The following is a 19,876-nucleotide window of genomic DNA, read 5'->3' as shown; positions in this document are numbered from 1 at the left end:
TAAAGAAAGCAAATTAACAATCAGAATAGTTAACAAGATAAAAAAAATATGAATAAATAAATGAATACAAAAAATAAATACAATATTGTACATTATTATTATTATACAATAAATACAATATTCTTTACATACATAAACACAAAATAAAATGTGTCAACAATATAAATAAGGCACTGCACAAAACAAGATATCAAACCAGTATGACTTTAACAACTATATTACAAAAAAAGGGGATCCTACAGAGTTCTCTATTTGTGCTTTTTAATATTGCATTAACTAGAATGACTTACAAATTACTGTACACCGCCCCCTCATCAACCTCACATCACCTGCTACAGCCTTACTCTCCTAGTCTTTCTTGCAGCAAAGTCATCTACAACATCATCATATGACAACTGATTTGAGACCACATGATTTATGCTTATGATGGAAAGTCCACTGAGACGTTCTTGCATCATAGTAGATCTCAGGTAGGTTTTAATGAGTTTAAGCTTAGAGAAGCTTCTTTCAGCAGCAGCCACAGTAACAGGAAGAGTGGCAGAGATTCTCAGAGCAACCCACATGTTGGGGTAAATTTCTGCCAGCTTCTTCTCATGCAGGAAGGTCAAGAGTTCCATGTTTGTCATGTTCTTTGATGGCAATGGTGGGAAATTCTGCATTTCCATTGCAAGTTCTGTGCCATTAATGTCCAGCTGGCTGTCATGGATCAGAGTAGTACTCAGGGTTTGGCACTGCTGTAGCAGCTCTTCTTTTTGTAAGTTTTGGAAATTGAGGAGTACTCCAAACTTGTCATTCACCTCTCCAAGGCTCTGAAATCTCTCATCAAGTGAAGAGATGGCTGTATCCACTACCACATTAAAAAATGTGGTTTCCATTTTTTTAAGTGCATCTTATATGGGCTCATCTGGAGACTCATAACCGAAGTGCCTTTTGGTGGTTCTCAGTCGCTTTTGTTTGAGTTCAACCTCCATATTCATTTCTTCACACATCTCCTTTGCCGTTGTCTGTGCATCAGAAAATCCAGTGTTTCTGTAGCTGGTGAGGGAATCTTTGGTTTTCTTCAGCAAGTCGACAGCCACATCGAGCTGCATGGAAGGCGACTGCATGAGTTTACTCACATACTGGATCTTGCTGAGAATGTCATACCAGATGGCTGTACAAATGCAAAAACGATAGGATCCAATCTCCTCAGCCAAAGACTGGGCTTCAACTCTCACCACAGGGTCTGTAGTTGTTTCCCTCACCTCCAGAAGAGCCTCTCTGACTTGCCGAGCCTGATATCTGACTGCCTCAATGCTTTTTATCCTGCTTTCCCATCTGGTCTCAGCCCATGATTTCAAAGTGGTTTTAACATGTTTCAGTAGAACACCCCACCTATGGGTGGAGGCTGAGAAGAGCTTGAATAACTTTGCTAAATGCCCAAAGTAGCCAAGGGCATCTGGTGAGCTTTTTCCAGCATCAGCTACTACCAAATTTAAAGTGTGGGCACCACATGGGACAAAAAAAGCTCTTGAGTTTAGCTGAAGCAACCTTGCCTGAACACCTTTATTTTTTCCCTTCATGTTGGCCCCATTGTCATAAGACTGTCCTCTGCAGTCTTCAAAAGGAATGTTAAGCTCCTCTAACCGTTTTAGGATGAGAGTTGACAAATGATCTCCTGTTGATTCCTCTGCAACAAGAAAGCCCAGGAAATGCTCTTTAACTTGTGGTGTGTCTTCTTGTGACACTATCCTGACTATGACAGAGAGCTGTTCCTTATGACTCACATCAGGTGTGCAATCTAAAATGATGGAGAAATACTTTGATGTTTTGATCTCTTCCACAATGCGTTTTATTATTCTTGAACTGATGGAGTCAATCAGTCCATTTTGGATTGTTTTTCCCAGATAATGTACGTGACTGCCAGCTCCACTTTCTACTCTACTGACATGCTGCTTCATCACTGGATCAAATTTGGCCATAAGCTCCACTTCTTTCAGAAAATTGCCATTGTCTGGTTTATGTAATGTGTCTGTGGACCCCCTGAAAGCCATGTTTCTTTCAGCTAAGGACTGAATTATTGCCACCAAACGATGTAGAACTTCACGCCACCTTTTTCTCTCAGCCTCAGCAAGTGCCATCTCTTGTTTATCTATTGTGAGTCCTTTCGCAAAACGGACCTCCAAGTTCTTCCATGTTGCCATGTGAGCATTATGCTCCTGGCTATCCTCATGGACCTTGAGCAAGTGGCTTGCATTTTTCCAGTCCTTCAGACCTTCCCTACTCAGTTTGTAATCTCTCTTTGAAAATATTTTGCAGCAGAAGCAGTGCAAGATATCCTCTTTTTTCGAGTATATAAAAGTTAAAGTTAAAGTTAAAGTACCAATGATTGTCACACACACACTAGGTGTGGCGAAATTATTCTCTGCATTTAACCCATCACCCTTGATCACCCCCTGGGAGGTGAGGGGAGCAGTGGGCAGCAGCGGTGGCCGCGCCCGGGAATCATTTTTGGTGACTTAACCCCCAATTCCAACCCTTGATACTGAGTGCCAAGCAGGGAGGTAATGGGTCCCATTTTTATAGTCTTTGGTATGACTCGGCCGGGGTTTGAACCCACAACCTACCGATCTCAGGGCGGACACTCTAACCACTAGGCCACTGAGTAGGTGCCACTAGGCCACTGAGTAGGTGCCAGGTTCTTCTCACCTTTTCCCCATTGATTAAGAGTCTGTTAAAATAATCATGCTGACACCTTCGTCCGTCTTTCTGTTTCGGGAATGTGAAGTCACTATCAATTACAAATGGACCTCTGTGAACTAACTCTGTTCGTACCTTTTCAGTTAAAACAGAAGGCCAGTCAGCAGGGTCTATTGGTGCAGCAGGAGGACCGCTTGATGCGGCTGCATCACTGCTGAGTTGTGCTGCTGAGGTAGAGGAAACAGGAGGAGCGCTTGATGCTGCTGCAAAACTGGTGGGTTGTGCTGCTAATGCTGCATCACTGGTGGGTTGTGCTGCTGAGGTGGAGGCAACAGGAAGACCGCTTGATGCTGCTGCATCACTGCTGGGTTGTGCTGCTAATGCTGCATCACTGGTGGGTTGTGCTGCTGAGGTGGAGGCAACAGGAAGACCGCTTGATGCTGCTGCATCATGGCTGGGTTGTGCTGCTGTTGTAACAAATAATATTTCTATTAAATAGGCTGTACTTTGTATTTTAATGAACGTGGGATTATTTTTTTGTATTTAGAAATAATGGCACCAACTTTTTATTTATTTATTTTTTTTTTTCTCCAACATTTGTGGCACTGGCGTGGCGCCCCCTGATGGACGGCGCCCTTAACATTTGCCTATACGGCCTATGCCACGGGCCGGCCCTGCTCCCACACGTTCTCCTGCTTGTGATATAATGTTGTTGGCGACACTCACTTTAATGTTGGCGCTGGAAATAATCATTTTATAACAACGGTTACTTTTAATGTGCACGTTGCTTTAAAACCTTATTAAGAAGACGTTCGCCAAGGTGGGCTGGGTGAACCCGGAAATGATGTCATAAGAAGGTGACTATCACAGCTCTTTTTTTCTCTCACTTTATTTCAACAAAACGATACACACATTTCAAACAATCAGAACGTAAAAGAGAACATGTCAAAATATGTATAAAAAATATATAGATGGAAACTATTTTTCTTAATAATTTCCAAACAGTAATTAAGACATTGAAATACCTACATATAACTATGCTGGACATTTAATATTGTGGAGTGTTTTTTATTTATTTATTTATTAGTTTTTTCATACAAGTTTTTTATTTGATTTTATTCTGCTTGTATTTCTTTTATCGTTGTATGTTTTTTCTTCTTCTGTGATATATACCATAACAAAATAATAAACACAAGGAACATGAACACGTGCAAGAGATAACAAACAAAAATCAAATACAATAAATAAAACAAAAACATCACATACATACACCAACTTAATGTACACCTTTCCACCAAACAAATGGCAGAGAATACATGCTTAGTTTGATCCTTTATTATAATAAACACAAACTGGAAACATGCCCTCTGTCTGGCTTTAAAGGGGAACATTATCACCAGACCTATGTAAGCGTCAATATATACCTTGATGTTGCAGAAAAAAGACCATATATTTTTTCAACCGATTTCCGAACTCTAAATGGGTGAATTTTGGCGAATTAAACGCCTTTCTAATATTCGCTCTCGGAGCGATGACGTCACAACGTGACGTCGCATCGAGAAGCAATCCGCCATTTTCTCAAACACCGAGTCAAATCAGCTCTGTTATTTTCCCTTTTTTCGACTGTTTTCCGTACCTTGGAGACATCATGCCTCGTCGGTGTGTTGTCGGAGGGTGTAACAACACGAACAGGGACGGATTCAAGTTGCACCAGTGGCCCAAAGATACGAAAGTGGCAAGAAATTGGACGTTTGTTCCGCACACTTTACCGACGAAAGCTATGCTACGACAGAGATGGCAAGAATGTGTGGATATCCTGCGACACTCAAAGCAGATGCATTTCCAACGATAAAGTCAAAGAAATCTGCCGCCAGACCCCCATTGAATCTGCCGGAGTGTGTGAGCAATTCAGGGACAAAGGACCTCGGAAGCACGGCAAGCAATGGCGGCAGTTTGTTCCGGCAGACGAGCGAGCTAAACCCCCTGGATGTCTTGGCTCACACCGTCTCTTATGCCACCGAAGATGATCAAGAGAAGAATATCGACCCTAGCTTCCCTGGCCTGCTGACATCAACTCCAAAACTGGACAGATCAGCTTTCAGGAAAAGAGCGCGGATGAGGGTATGTCTACAGAATATATTAATTGATGAAAATTGGGCTGTCTGCACTCTCAAAGTGCATGTTGTTGCCAAATGTATTTCATATGCTGTAAACCTAGTTCATAGTTGTTAGTTTCCTTTAATGCCAAACAAACACATACCAATCATTGGTTAGAAGGCGATCGCCGAATTCGTCCTCGCTTTCTCCCGTGTTGCTGGCTGTCGTGTCGTTTTCGTCGGTTTCGCTTGCATACGGTTCAAACCGATATGGCTCAATAGCTTCAGTTTCTTCTTCAATTTCGTTTTCGCTACCTGCCTCCACACTACAACCATCCGTTTCAATACATGCGTAATCTGTTGAATCGCTTAAGCCGCTGAAATCCGAGTCTGAATCCGAGCTAATGTCGCTATAGCTTGCTGTTCTTTCCGCCATGTTTGTTTGTATTCACTATGTGACGTCACAGGAAAATGGACGGGTGTATATAACGATGGTTAAAATCAGGCACTTTGAAGCTTTTTTTAGGGATATTGCGTGATGGGTAAAATTTTGAAAAAAACTTTCAAAAAATATAATAAGCCACTGGGAACTGATTTTTAATGGTTTTAACCATTCTGAAATTGTGATAATGTTCCCCTTTAAAAAAAAAAAAAATAATTTGCAAAGTTGTGGTATCATGTACAAAATGAGGACACTGGACACAAATGAAAATAAAGGCCTCCTCCTAAAAAAGACCCTGGAGATGACAAAAGATCTGGCACTCACAGACCTCATTGGAGTCCTCTTGAAAGACAGGCGCTTCTATGTTACTTTAAACAACAAGCAAAGTCGCTGGCAACGACAGAAGAACGGCCTACCTCAAGGTAGTGTGCTGGGTCCACTACTGTATAACATCTATACCAGGGGTCGGCAACCCAAAATGTTGAAAGAGCCATATTGGACCAAAAATACAAAACAAATCTTTCTGGAGCCGCAAAAAATTTAAAACCATATTACATACAGATAGTGTGTCATGAGATATAAATTGAATTAAGAGGACTTAAAGGAAACTAAATGACCTTCCTCTCTCTCTCTCTCTCTCTCTCTCTCTCTCTCTCTCTCTCTCTCTCTCTCTCTCTCTCTCTCTCGGTTATACTTGTATAGCGCTTTTCTACCTTCAAGGTACTCAAAGCGCTTTGACAATATTTCCACATTCACCCATTCACATACACATTCACACACTGATGGCGGGAGCTGCCATGCAAGGCGCTAACCAGCAGCCATCAAGAGCAAGGGGTGAAGTGTCTTGCCCAAGGACACAACAGACGTGACTAGGATGGTAGAAGGCAGGGATTGAACCCCAGTAACCAGCAACCCTCCGATTGCTGGCACGGCCACTCTACCAACTTCGCCACGCCGTCCCCTCAAATATACCTACAAATGAGGCATAATTATGCAATATGTACATATAGCTAGCCTAAATAGCATGTTAGCATCGATTAGCTTGCAGTCATGCAGTGACCAAATATGTCTGATCAGCACTCCAACAAGTCAATAACGGCAACAAAACTCACCTTTCATGCACAACCTTAAAAGTTTGGTGGACAAAATGAGACAGAAAAAGAAGTGGCATAAAACACGTCCTAGAAAGTCGGACAAAGTTATACATGTAAACAAACTACGGTGAGTTCAAGGACCGCCAAAATTAGTAGGACAAAACGGCGCTCGCCAAATACTCGAATCAGTGAAGCATGTTTGATATAAGCAGTGTGCTTTGTAACAATTAGGGAGGTTTGTGTCATGTTTGTCTTCCTACAGCAACCATATTAAAACAAAAAATAGATTTTTTTTTTCCCTCATCTTTTTCCATTTTTCATAAATGTTTGAAAAAGCTCCAGAGAGCCACTAGGGCGCCGCTAAAGAGCCGCGGGTTGCCGACCCCTGATCTATACCAACGACCAGCCAATGGAGCAGAACACTGCACGATTCATATATGCTGACGACCTCTGTGTAACATCTCAAGAGAGTACTTTACCTCACCTCAGCTCTAGATGAGCTACTCCTTTACTACGAGCAAAACCATCTACACGCAAACCCTGCGAAGACCCAAGTCTGCTCGTTCCATCTCAGGAACCGGGATGCGAACCGACCTCTTAACATCAAATGGTCTGGAACACCACTTGAGAATTGTACCAACCCTGTCTACCTTGGCGTAACCCTGGACCGCACCCTCTCCTTCAAGGAACTCATCAAAAACACCAAACTGAAAGTCAGCTCCCGAAACAACATCTTACGGAAACTGACAAATTCCAAATGGGGAGCCACAGAACACACACTAAGATGTACTGCTTTGGCCCTGTGCAATTCCTCGGCGGAGTATGCATGTCCTGTCTGGGAGAGATCAACCCATGCCAAGAAACTCGACCCAGTACTGAACAACACCTTCCGCTTGATCACTGGTTGCTTGAAGCCTACCAACCTGAACAACCTACATATCCTCGCTGGCATTGCCCCTGCAGACGTGAGACGGGAAGTTGCCAGCCGAGTAGAGTTCACAAAAGCTAACGCCACCTCCTCTATGGACGTGAACCCTCAGCCCAACGTCTGAAGTCAAGGAGAAGCTTCCTCAGCAATGTCCAGCCCTTAACAACATCTCGGGAAGAAACCAGACTCCAGCGATGGACACAAAAATTATAGAAAGACCCCCCTCCTATTGACATGGGAATCTCCCCTTCTGAAGACCTGCCCCCCGGGTCAGTAACACCATGGGTCCAGTGGAAGACACTAAATCGCCTGAAAACAGGAACAGGGCGATCAAAAGCTGCTATGGCCAGATGGGGCTACAAAACCGGCCCAACCACCTGCGAATGCGGAGAAGAGGATCACACGATGCAGCACTGCCTTGTCTGTCCTCTGCTACCCAACCAGTGCAGCTTAAAAGATCTCGCAGAGTTCAACGAAAATGCAGAAGACTGTGTATTATTGTAAGATACATCCTCAGATGCACTGGGACACATCCTCAGTGATGTGCCTGAGATCACCGGGGGTTTCGGGTCTTTCAACATCATACCCCCTCCCTCAGGTGACCCAGCCAGGGTTGATCAGACCCCAGCTTGTGTTCCAGTAGCATTGGCCCACAGTTCGCTCCTCCTGATCCAAAGCCATCGAGAGCCTCTCTCTGCTGCCTCCATTGTGGTCTTGATGGCCTTCCTTTTCGCATCACAGGTGATGCGAAAAGGAAGGCCATCATGGCTATCTATATGTGTGTAAAGAAATGGGAAACTGTCATACAACCACATGCTTCAAAGACACAAAAAGAAGAAGAATGTTATGATAATATCAAATAAAGACTAAAATATATACCATAAAATATATATACAACTAGATGAGGCAATTCCTGAAGGAATTGTGTGTGAATGCTCCAATGCTGAAGTTGAACTGAAATGCTGACAGAATGTAGAATAGTTTGAATGTTGAAATGGTTTGAGAGTTGAAAAGCTGCCGCTAAACTGAAATACTAGTGGAATGTAGAAATGGTTTGAAAGTTGAAATAGATTAAAGGTTAGTTGGTTTGAAAAGTGAAGAGCAGAAGCAGCACTGAAATGTTGTATGAATCTTGAAGCATACTTCAAGAGGTTACAAAGTCACAATCTATATAGTTTAGCTGTAAATGTCTCAGTTTAGCTAAAATGCTGGCATAAAAACTCGGTATGCTAAAAATCCATGATTATTGGGTTTGCAATGTATGTAGCTAAAATGCTAGAAATAACTATAGCTTTCTAACATTAACTTAGCTAAAATGCTGGAAATAACTATAGATTTCTAACATTAACTTAGCTAAAATGCTAGAAATAACTATAGCTTTCTAACATTAACTTAGCTAAAATGCTGGAAATAACTATAGCTTTCTAACATTAACTTAGCTAAAATGCTGGAAATAACTATAGCTTTCTAACATTAACTTAGCTAAAATGCTGGAAATAACTATAGCTTTCTAACATTAACTTAGCTAAAATGCTGGAAATAACTATAGATTTCTAACATTAACTTAGCTAAAATGCTAGAAATAACTATAGCTTTCTAACATTAACTTAGCTAAAATGCGAGAAATAACTATAGATTTCTAACATTAATTTAGCTAAAATGCTAGAAATAACTATAGATTTCTAATATTAACTTAGCTAAAATGCGAGAAATAGCTATATATTTCTAACATTAATTTAACTAAAATGCTAGAAATAACTATAGCTTTCTAACATTAACTTAGCTAAAATGCTGGAAATAACTATAGCTTTCTAACATTAACTTAGCTAAAATGCTAGAAATAACTATAGCTTTCTAACATTAACTTAGCTAAAATGCTAGAAATAACTATAGCTTTCTAACATTAACTTAGCTAAAATGCGAGAAATAACTATAGCTTTCTAACATTAACTTAGCTAAAATACTAGAAATAACTATAGCTTTCTAACATTAACTTAGCTAAAATGCTAGAAATAACTATAGCTTTCTAACATTAACTTAGCTAAAATGCTGGAAATAACTATAGATTTCTAACATTAACTTAGCTAAAATGCTGGAAATAACTATAGCTTTCTAACATTAACTTAGCTAAAATGCGAGAAATAACTATAGCTTTCTAACATTAACTTAGCTAAAATGCTGGAAATAACTATAGCTTTCTAACATTAACTTAGCTAAAATGCTAGAAATATCTATAGCTTTCTAACATTAACTTAGCTAAAATGCTAGAAATAACTATAGCTTTCTAACATTAACTTAGCTAAAATGCGAGAAATAACTATAGCTTTCTAACATTAACTTAGCTAAAATGCTAGAAATAACTATAGCTTTCTAACATCAACTTAGCTAAAATGCTGGAAATAACTATAGCTTTCTAACATTAACTTAGCTAAAATGCTAGAAATAACTATAGCTTTCTAACATTAACTTAGCTAAAATGCGAGAAATAACTATAGCTTTCTAACATTAACTTAGCTAAAATGCTGGAAATAACTATAGCTTTCTAACATTAACTTAGCTAAAATGCTGGAAATAACTATAGCTTTCTAACATTAACTTAGCTAAAATGCTGGAAATAACTATAGCTTTCTAACATTAACTTAGCTAAAATGCTGGAAATAACTATAGATTTCTAACATTAACTTAGCTAAAATGCTAGAAATAACTATAGCTTTCTAACATTAACTTAGCTAAAATGCTGGAAATAACTATAGCTTTCTAACATTAACTTAGCTAAAATGCTGGAAATAACTATAGCTTTCTAACATTAACTTAGCTAAAATGCTGGAAATAACTATAGCTTTCTAACATTAACTTAACTAAAATGCTAGAAATAACTATAGCTTTCTAACATTAACTTAGCCAAAATGCGAGAAATAACTATAGATTTCTAACATTAATTTAGCTAAAATGCTAGAAATAACTATGGATTTCTAATATTAACTTAGCTAAAATGCGAGAAATAGCTATAGATTTCTAACATTAATTTAACTAAAATGCTAGAAATAACTATAGCTTTCTAACATTAACTTAGCTAAAATGCTGGAAATAACTATAGCTTTCTAACATTAACTTAGCTAAAATGCGAGAAATAACTATAGCTTTCTAACATTAACTTAGCTAAAATGCTAGAAATAACTATAGCTTTCTAACATTAACTTAGCTAAAATGCTAGAAATAACTATAGCTTTCTAACATTAACTTAGCTAAAATGCGAGAAATAACTATAGCTTTCTAACATTAACTTAGCTAAAATGCTAGAAATAACTATAGCTTTCTAACATTAACTTAGCTAAAATACTAGAAATAACTATAGCTTTCTAACATTAACTTAGCTAAAATGCTAGAAATAACTATAGCTTTCTAACATTAACTTAGCTAAAATGCTGGAAATAACTATAGATTTCTAACATTAACTTAGCTAAAATGCTGGAAATAACTATAGCTTTCTAACATTAACTTAGCTAAAATGCGAGAAATAACTATAGCTTTCTAACATTAACTTAGCTAAAATGCTGGAAATAACTATAGCTTTCTAACATTAACTTAGCTAAAATGCTAGAAATATCTATAGCTTTCTAACATTAACTTAGCTAAAATGCTAGAAATAACTATAGCTTTCTAACATTAACTTAGCTAAAATGCGAGAAATAACTATAGCTTTCTAACATTAACTTAGCTAAAATGCTGGAAATAACTATAGCTTTCTAACATTAACTTAGCTAAAATGCGAGAAATAACTATAGCTTTCTAACATTAACTTAGCTAAAATGCTAGAAATAACTATAGCTTTCTAACATTAACTTAGCTAAAATGCTGGAAATAACTATAGCTTTCTAACATCAACTTAGCTAAAATGCGAGAAATAACTATAGCTTTCTAACATCAACTTAGCTAAAATGCTGGAAATAACTATAGCTTTCTAACATTAACTTAGCTAAAATGCTAGAAATAACTATAGCTTTCTAACATTAACTTAGCTAAAATGCGAGAAATAACTATAGCTTTCTAACATTAACTTAGCTAAAATGCTGGAAATAACTATAGCTTTCTAACATTAACTTAGCTAAAATGCTAGAAATAACTAGCTTTCTAACATCAACTTAGCTAAAATGCTAGAAATAACTATAGATTTCTTACATTAACTTAGCTAAAATGCGAGAAATAACTATAGCTTTCTAACATCAACTTAGCTAAAATGCTAGAAATAACTATAGCTTTCTAACATTAACTTAGCTAAAATGCTGGAAATAACTATAGCTTTCTAACATTAACTTTGCTAAAATGCTAGAAATAACTATAGCTTTCTAACATCAACTTAGCTAAAATGCTAGAAATAACTATAGATTTCTTACATTAACTTAGCTAAAATGCGAGAAATAACTATAGCTTTCTAACATCAACTTAGCTAAAATGCTAGAAATAACTATAGCTTTCTAACATTAACTTAGCTAAAATGCTAGAAATAACTATAGCTTTCTAACATCAACTTAGCTAAAATGCTAGAAATAACTATAGCTTTCTAACATCAACTTAGCTAAAATGCTAGAAATAACTATAGCTTTCTAACATCAACTTAGCTAAAATGCTAGAAATAACTATAGCTTTCTAACATCAACTTAGCTAAAATGCTAGAAATAACTATAGCTTTCTAACATTAACTTAGCTAAAATGCTAGAAATAACTATAGCTTTCTAACATTAACTTAGCTAAAATGCGAGAAATAACTATAGCTTTCTAACATTAACTTAGCTAAAATGCTAGAAATAACTATAGCTTAGGGTTAGGGTTAGGGGTTAGGGTTAGGGTTTAGGGTTAGGGGGTTAGGGTTAGGGTTAGGGTGAGGGTTTAGGGTTAGGGTTAGGGTAACTTAGCTAAAATGCGAGAAATAACTATAGCTTTCTAACATTAACTTAGCTAAAATGCTGGAAATAACTATAGCTTTCTAACATTAACTTAGCTAAAATGCTAGAAATAACTATAGCTTTCTAACATTAACTTAGCTAAAATGCTAGAAATAACTATAGCTTTTTAATATTAACTTAGCTAAAATGCTAGAAATATCTATAGCTTTCTAACATTAACTTAGCTAAAATGCTAGAAATAACTATAGCTTTCTAACATTAACATGCTAACATGTGAGGAGCTAACGCACTTCTAAGATGGGGGCAAGTAACGAAATACATCTTTGTTTGGTAGAAAAAATACGAAACTAGGTAAAAATACTAGCATAAAAGATTAACTTGCCAACGTTAGCATGGTAACAGTGAAACAGCCAGGATACTTTTAAGATGGCACCAAGTCATCTATGTCTCTATTCATCTATAGAATAAAAGGGACAAGCGGTAACAAATGGATGGATGAATGGAAGTTGATGACAGGTCATGTTGCTGACCTCCATTTGTGTTTCAAGATGGCCTTTTAACATCGATGGCTTCCGTTACTCTTTTTTCAAATCTTTGAAAAAGCAGTAAAAAGGAATTTACTTTAAATAGTTTGTCAGCATACTCTCCCTGACATCGTCCTTCTTTTTGAGATGTACATTTCTGTCATATGTAGAAATGGTTCCTGTCCAACTGTTGCTTCGTCTTCTAATTCCTCCCCAATCACTGAGTGTCGCTCCACTCAGCAAGTCATCTTTTTTCACATTTTCCTCCGAATTTTTCAGATGATCTTGCTGATCATTGCTGGTATCTGAAAGTTCAGTAATAGTGTTTATGTCTGTTGAAGAGGAATGAAGTGCATGAACAGAAGCAGTGAGTCGCATGGCCATACTTGCCAACCCTCCCGGATTTTCCGGGAGACTCCCGAAATTCAGCGCCTCTCCCGAAAACCTCCCGAGACAAATTTTCTCCCGAAATTCAGGCGAAGCTGGAGGCCACGCCCCCTCCAGCTCCATGCGGACCTGAGTGACGTGTTGACAGCCTGTTCACACGTCCGCTTTCCCACAACATAAACAGCTAATGATCGAGGGCGAGTTCTTGGTTTCTTATTGTTAGGCAGTTTCATTAACGTCCTCCCAGCGTGGTAACAACACACAACAACAGCAGTCAAGTATTCGTCTACCGTAAAGCAGTTTGTCTGCCGTAAACAGCGATGTTGTGACACTTTTAAACAGGACAATACTGCCATCTACTGTACATGCATATGTGACCCACCCATAATGTGTCACATTTTTGTGTTGATTTATTTATTTTATTTTGTGGTTTGAATTCGTTTTTGGAGCTGTCATTACACATTTATCAGTATTCACATTGGTCAGTAGGGGGCAGCAGGGCGTTTCTTCCCAATTGAATGCTATCACCTGCAGACCGGAAGTGTCTTGCCATTCTGATGAGCGCGACCAGTCTGTGAACAATTGAAACGTCCTGTGTGCTTTTTCCTCCTGTATAACAGGTTAGTTTTGGTGAATCAACTCACTGAATAATATCCATGTGATCTTTATAAGTTTAAGTACACATTCTGATGGTGGCGCCTAACTCTAAAGTGTTTGTGAGTTGTTGTTTGTATTTGTGAATGAATCCAGTGCACAGCTGCAGTAATCAATGCACATAGGCGACGTGAGTGCACAATGTTTATATAGGAACTTCTGATCCTAATTCAGACTCCCAAATTAGAGCTCCCGTTTTCTTATTGATTTTATAATGTATATTTGTATAATGTGTGTGTTCTGAAATAGTGACATAGAATAGAACAAGGATGGACAATTCAACCCTTAACTCAACAATGAGTAGATGAGTGTTATGTGTGTGTATATGTGTAAATAAATGAACACTGAAATTCAAGTATTTCTTTTATTTTTATATATATATATATATATATATATATATATATATATATATATATATATATATATATATATATATATATATATATATATATATATATATATATATATATATATATATATTTATATATATAGCTAGAATTCATTGAAAGTCAAGTATTTCTTATATATATATATCTTAACCACGCCCCCCGCCCCACCCCCGACCACGCCCCCCGCCCCCCACCTCCCGAAATCGGAGGTCTCAAGGTTGGCAAGTATGCGCATGGCTCCTTCTGAATCCATCTCCTCATCCTCAGTCAACACGTTAAATACGAAAACCAAAAAATGTAAAAATGCAAAAAATTGTGCAACGGTAAGAAAATTATTATCACAAAAAGTGGAACAGCTTAGTTTACCTGAGTTCCACTTTTCATTTATGTTATTCTGATTGGGTTGAAGAGTGAGTACTTGGTCTAAGAAGGATGTGTTTTCATCACGTTCTCTGGACACTGAAACAACAACACAAGGATTATTACATTCCAATCACCTTAGTGAGGTAAGGGAACTAACATCCCAACTAGGTATTAATTACATTTAAATAAATAACCATAAATGCATAACTAATATGACAACTTGCTGATTGTAATTAAGTGACAATGAAAACATTACATGTAGCTTTAAATTAAGGATCATACCTCTTACTGCACTTGTTCTTCTGTTCATAATATATTTATCACAACATGCTGCAAGATCAAAGAGAAAATTAATAGATTAATATATAATGACATGAAAAAAACAGGAATAAAGCGTGATGTGGTTTTACAGTTTGTGCACATAAAAAGTATTAGTTGTAAATATTTTTGAATGTACATGATATTAATTTATCATCAACAGTTTAATTCTCTCCATGGGATGAAAGAGTGCATCATACAGTTAGAGATGCTACCTCAGGAGAAGCATTTTTTAAGTCCCATCTTAAAACTCATTTGTATACTCTAGCCTTTGACAAAATACTCTAGCTGGCACATCTGCGGTCCTTTTCCAAGGTTTTGCATTGTTCCCATTAGGTTGATTTTTTTTCCCCTGATGTGGGATTTGAACCGAGGATGTCGTTGTGGCTTGTGCAGCCCTTTGAGACATTTGTGATTTTGGGCTATATAAGTAAACTTTGATTAATTGATTGTCATTTGTCATGTTGAGTTTCTGTACCTTTTAGATATTGACGTGTTTTGTATAAAACACAACACACGATCATGACCAGACTGAAGATACAGACTAATATGATAATCCGACGAGCATCTGATCTTTTACCTGCACAGAAAAACAAAAGTCAAACTCAAATCAACTTTTCAAAGTACAAAACCCAAAACCAGTGAAGTTGGCACGTTGTGTAAATGGTAAATAAAAACAGAATACAATGATTTGCAAATACTTTTCAACTTATATTCAATTGAATAGACTGCAAAGACAAGATATGAGAAACTTATATTATTTTTGCAAATAATCATTAACTTAGAACTTAATGGCAGCAAAACATTGCAAAAAAGTTGTCACAGGGGCATTTTTACCACTGTGTTACATGGCCTTTCCTTTTAACAACACTCAGTAAACGTTTGGGAACTGAGGAGACCAATTTTTTAAGCTTCTCAGGTGGAATTCTTTCCCATTCTTGCTTGATGTACAGCTTAAGTTGTTCAACAGTCCGGGGGTCTCCGTTGTGGTATTTTAGGCTTCATAATGCACCACACATTTTCAACGAGAGACACATTTGGACTACAGACAGGTCAGTCTAGTACCTGCACTCTTTTACTATGAAGCCATGCTGTTGTAACACATGGCTTGGCATTGTCTTGCTGAAATAAGCAGGGGCGTCCATGATAACGTTGCTTGGATGGCAACATATGTTGCTCCAAAACCTGTATGTACCTTTCAGCATTAATGGGGCCTTCACAGATGTGTACAGTGTTTCCCACAGGACAGGCATCTATTTGTGGTGGTGTGGTCGGGGGGCGGGGAGTGACGGCGGCAGCGGCGATGACCAAGAAAAACGCGGAGTTGGAATATAAGTACAACACTTTATGCACATATTTAGCTCATTAAAATTACCGACAGGAAGGCGAGAAACACTTTATTTCAACAGACTCTGGCGCCGTACCTGTCGTCAAAACTCCAAAGACCGACTGCACAGTTGCGCTAACAAAATAAGAGTCTCAAAAAGCTGGCGTGCACAAGCTAGCAAGCTACGGAGTTTGCCGACAATGTATTTCTTGTAAAGTGTATACAAAAGAGTACAGAAGCTGGACAAATAAGATGCCAAAAACCAACCACTTTCATGTGGTATTGGACAGAAAGGAGGACTTTTTTTCTCCTCCATTCGAAAATGCGGACGTTATCAGCACCACTGTCTGATTCCAATCAATGCAAGTCATCACAATCATGTAATACACCAACTTATATTCTTGTCTTCATGAAAGAAAGGAATCTATATGTGTTAAACATGCTTGTATTATCTTTAAACACCTTTAACTTGTTAACAATATTAACTATATGTATTAAACATACTTGTATTATCATTAAACACCTTTAATTTATTAACAATATCAACTATATGTGTTAAACATGCTTGCATTATCATTAAACACCTTTAACTTGTTAACAAAAACATATATTTAATAAATAAGTAAATATAAATTATATATATGAATGAGGTAGAGCCCCACGACTTGATCAATTGAAAAGTAGCTCGCCTGCAGAAAAAGTGTGAACACCCCTGAGTTACACCCATCTGAACAGGTCAGCCACCTGTTTAAAGCCCGATCACAGTTGAAATCTTGAAATGAAGGGCCTTTAATGGCCAAAACATTAACCTGGACAACATTTTAACAGCTGGTTGGCTCAGATTTTATTATTTTCATTGCATTCACATGCTGCAGTGGACAGTGCACAATTTAGCTTCAGTACACGTGTGTTTATTGACAACAGGGTTATAACCTGGACACGTTAGCTCGTCGGTATGAAAACAGGTGACTGAGTCAGACAGCGGCGGTGTTAATGAAGCAGCGTCAGGCTGCTCACCGTGAGTGAAACGCTCGGTGAAATCGCGGATTAACGTTAAATATATGACGAGCCGCGAGCGATGTAGCTATAACTTATCTACCTACAACCTATATTACCCTCGTATTTTGATCCGGTCGGTACGTTCTTTTACTCCGCCGTCTTCTTCTTCTTCTTCTTCTTCTTCTTCTGGCCCACCAGGTGAATTAAGTGCTATTGGCGGAGTTACAATGCATAGTAGGCTACCGCCACCTACTGCACCGGAGTTGTAACTACAAGGTACATTCACAGACAGAGTCCCATTGCTTTTATGAGCGGTCGAGCGAGTCAAAAGCCGAAAAATCCATTTGTGGCGGACGTAATTCTTTCGTGGCGGGCCGCCACAAATAAATGAATGTGTGGGAAACACTGGTGTAAGTTACCCATGCCTTGGGTACTAATACACCCCCATACCATCACAGATGCTGGCTTTTCAACTTTGCACCTATAACAATCCTGATGGTTCTTTTCCTCTTTGTACCGGAGGACACGACATCCACAGTTTCCGAAAAACAATTTGAAATGGGGACGCGTCAGTCCACAGAACACTTTTCCACTTTGCATCAGTCCATCTGAGATTAGCTCGGGCCCAGCGAAACCGGCGGCGTTTCTGGGTGTTGTTGATAAATGGCTTTCGCTTTGCATAGTAGAGTTTTAACTTGCACTTACAGATGTAGTGACAAACTGCAGTTACGGACAGTGGTTTTCTGAAGTGTTCCTGAGCCCATGTGGGGATATCCTTTACACACTGATGTCGCTCCTTCATGCAGTACCGCCTGAGGGATCCAAGGTCACAGGCATTCAATGTTACCTGCAGTGATTTCTCCAAATTCTCTGAACCTTTTGATGATATTACAGACCTTAGATGGCGAAATCCCTAAATTCCTTGCAATAGCTCGTTGAGAAATGTTTCTAAACTGTTCGACAATTTGCTCACGCATTTGTTGACAAAGTGGGGACCCTCACCCCCATCCTTGTTTGTGAATGACTGAGCACTTCATGGAAGCTGCTTTTATACCCAATCATGGCACCCACCTGTTCCCAATTAGCCTGTTCACCTGTGGGATGTTCCAAATAAGTGTTTGATGAGCATTCCTCAACTTTCTCAGTCTTTTTTGCCACTTGTGCCAGCTTTTTTGAAACATGTTGCAGACATCAAATTCGTCATGAGCTAATATCTGCAAAAAATAACAAAGTTTTCCAGTTCGAACGTTAAGTATCTTGTCTTTGCAGTGTGTTCAATTGAATATAAGTTGAAAAGGATTTGCAATTCATTGTATTCTGTTTTTATTTACCATTTACACAACGTACCAACTGTACTGGTTTTGGGGTTTGTACATTATATCCAAAATAAAATTTAAATATGTACAACCACCATTTCATAGCCATCATTATTGATTATAATTACCCAGGAAGCAGTCCTTAGCAGTGAATGAAGCCGTTTCATTGGTCAGAGGGTTGCTGACATCACAACGATAAACTTGATCAACATCTTCATTCCTGACAGTTATTGTTAAATTTGGTCCAGTCTGCTCCTTTCCTGCTGAGCTCCACTTAAACTTTAGTAAATGAGGATGTTTGGACTCTGTTGAGCACACAAGTGTCGCCTGCTTTGTGTCGCTCATCTCACAGGATATGTTGGGTTTGGATACTTTGTCTGTAAGAAAACAGAAGGATGGTCAACATGAGGTCAGATGTTTTTTGTTTTGTTTTTGGGGTGGAGATTCATGTAGTGTTGAGTCGTGTTCACATTTGAGCTCAAATGTAACACAATCAACACTATTGTTAATGAACCTAGATTAGACAAGTTAATATTTATAGTGCTCAATATTTGTGTTAAAGTGTTTATGAATGGAAATGTAAACTTACCTATAACTTCAATTCTACACAGGAAAGTATCCTGCTCGCTGTTGATGTTCATTTCTAGGAAATAGACTCCACTGTCTTCATATGTGGCGTTTTTGATGGTGAGTTCTGCAGAGACCCGGTCCAGAGTAGCTCTGTTCTTATAAGAAGAAGGCACATAGTCCTCCGTGCCAGTAAAAAATACCACATCATTTCCATTATGTAGCCAGATAAATTTAATAGGTTGCTCAGAGATGGATGGCATCAAGTGTATGTCCTGACCCTTCAGGAAATATTTCACATCCTGTGCAGAAACTGTGAAAGGGGCATAAACAGAAATTATTCAGCTGTAGTGGTGCACCTTTAAGACCCTTTTTACAAACAAAACCACACAACAGACTTTAGTGCCTATAAACACAGCATTATCTACTTTGCACGATTGTAATGAGAGTAATTACCATACTAACAAATAACATGTTACCTGCACTTTTTCAAAAAGCAGTTTTTGTCACCTGCACTTTTTACCCGTCCAAAAATAATATAACGTTATTAAATGGAGACAAGTCAAACACTGATGCCAGGCGGAAAAAAGCCCCTCAGGCTGAAACTCGTTTCTTTAGGTCCCCCACAAGCTTGTTGATTGGCTCTCTAGGCTGCATACCTGCCAACTACTCCGGTTTTCCCATAATTAGTACGGTTTTCATCAACCTATTCCGGGTTACGGTTGCAGTGATAAAAAATACGGTTTTTCATTAATTAAAAAAAATTTTTTTTTTAAAAGTTTTATTCACGAAATCGCGTAACAACAATGACAATCGACACTGCTTCCCGTAACTTCCTATCGAGCCATTCCGAATGCCATGCGCAAGGCTATTTATAGCACCGCTGCCA

This window comes from Nerophis lumbriciformis, linkage group LG06 (genome assembly GCF_033978685.3).
Source record: "Nerophis lumbriciformis linkage group LG06, RoL_Nlum_v2.1, whole genome shotgun sequence".
Classification (NCBI taxonomy): domain Eukaryota; kingdom Metazoa; phylum Chordata; class Actinopteri; order Syngnathiformes; family Syngnathidae; genus Nerophis; species Nerophis lumbriciformis.
The sequence above is the reverse complement of the archived record's forward strand: the minus strand, read 5'-3'. Positions refer to the sequence as shown.